Genomic DNA, 1,717 nt, shown 5'->3' with positions numbered 1-1,717 from the left:
TTCCATTATCATATATATATATTTGAAATTTTTTGTGGTAAAATACACATAAAATTTACCATTTTGTTGTACAACCATCATCACTATCCATTTCCAGAACTTTTTCATTCCAAACAAACTCTGTACCCATTAAACAATACCTCCCCCTCCGCCCCTGGTAACCTCCCTTCTGCTTTCTGTTTCGATGAATTTGCCTATCCTAAGAACCTCATATAACGGTAATCATACAAAATCGTCCTTTTGTGTCCGACTTATTTCGTTTAGCACAATATCTTCAAGGTTCATTCATGTTCCAGCATATATCAGAATTTCACTCCTTTTCATGGCTGAATACTATTCCATTGTACATATATACATTTTGTTTATCCATTCATCTGTTGATGGACACTTCCACCCTTTGCCTGTTATGAGTAATACTGCTGTGAACATTGGTGCACGAGTATCTGTTGGAGTCCCTGCTTTTTTTCTTTTCTTTTCTTTTTTTTTAAGAGAAATAAGTCTTTACTTCCTTGTTTCACAAATAAAGCTGTTTGAGCTGGTTGCGCTGTGGAGATTAGTCAAAAAGACCAAATCCCATATCCTCGTCCAACTCCTCCTACTCTTCCTGTGCTTCAGCTTTGGCTGGGGCTGCGGCAGCAGTGGTGGGGGTGGCAGCCACGGGGGGCAGCAGCCACAAATGCACAGGGATCAACCAAGAAAGCCTTGACCTTTTCAGCAAGTGGGAAGGTGTAATCAGTCCCCACAGACAAAGCCAGGACCCACTTGTACCCATCGATGATAGAAGGGGTAACCAATCTGCAGACATATGCTGGCAGCACTGTAGACCCCCTCCAGGAAGTGAGAATGCAGACTTTCCTGTGTGATATCAAGCGCTTCGGATGTAGACGCTGCCGTTGTTAAACACCTGTGGATGAGCAGCCCAGAGGAGAAGGGGGAGACGTTCAGCATCTCCAGCAGTGTGGCTTTGCAGCTCCCACTTTGTCACCAGTCGTAATCAGCTGCACATCACTCAGGATTTCAATGGTGCCCTGGAGATTTCAGTGGTGATGCCTAAAGCCTGGTAGAAGGTCTTCTTGGGCCCCACCAGTGTTCTGGGATGGCACAGTGACTTCACACAGGGCAATGTCACCAGTACAGGTATCAGCTGGCACTTTATTGGCCAGCAGCATGTACCGGATCTCAATGAGGTCCTCCTTTATGAACACAAAGCCCACATTCCCCTGGATATGAGGCAACAGTTTCTCAAAGCTGGGTTGCTTTCCAGCCGCCCTCGGATGGCCTCGTGTGTCATGGTGTTCTCGCCCATCACCACCACCGCCTTCCCGCAGAGTGACGCGTGGACCTGCCACATCTGCTTGGAGCCCATCTTGTCTGCTCCCACAATGAAGCATTTTGGATAGTCATCCAGAGAATGGATGATCTTGAGGGAGTCGTTGGACTTCCAGGTCACCCTGCCTCCCTGGGCATCCCAGCTGTGCATCAGGGGTTGCCACTCAGGGTTTAAAGACAATGACACTCTCACAAGGACGCCTGGTGAAAGGAGTTGGCATCCCTGCTTTCAGTTCTTCGGGGCATATTGTCCTGTTGTATTTTAATTAAAATTAAACAATAGGCAAATTTATGTATTTTTAATTCAAATAATCTTCCAGCTCTTTCTCCTTCTGAATGCTCCATAAGGCAGTAAAGAGCACCTGGTACTTCCGTTTTACAGATGCTG

The 1,717-nt window shown here is 46.1% G+C and overlaps 1 pseudogene; it reads right to left on the bottom strand.

Annotated features, from left to right (window-relative positions):
• Positions 1 to 553: 553 nt before the first annotated feature.
• LOC109455078 (large ribosomal subunit protein uL10) lies at positions 554 to 1,480 on the bottom strand (annotated as a pseudogene).
• Between the last annotated feature and the right edge of the window lie 237 nt (positions 1,481 to 1,717).

Source organism: Rhinolophus sinicus, linkage group LG06, assembly GCF_036562045.2.
Source record: "Rhinolophus sinicus isolate RSC01 linkage group LG06, ASM3656204v1, whole genome shotgun sequence".
Classification (NCBI taxonomy): Eukaryota; Metazoa; Chordata; class Mammalia; order Chiroptera; family Rhinolophidae; genus Rhinolophus; species Rhinolophus sinicus.
The sequence above is the reverse complement of the archived record's forward strand: the minus strand, read 5'-3'. Positions and strand labels throughout refer to the sequence as shown.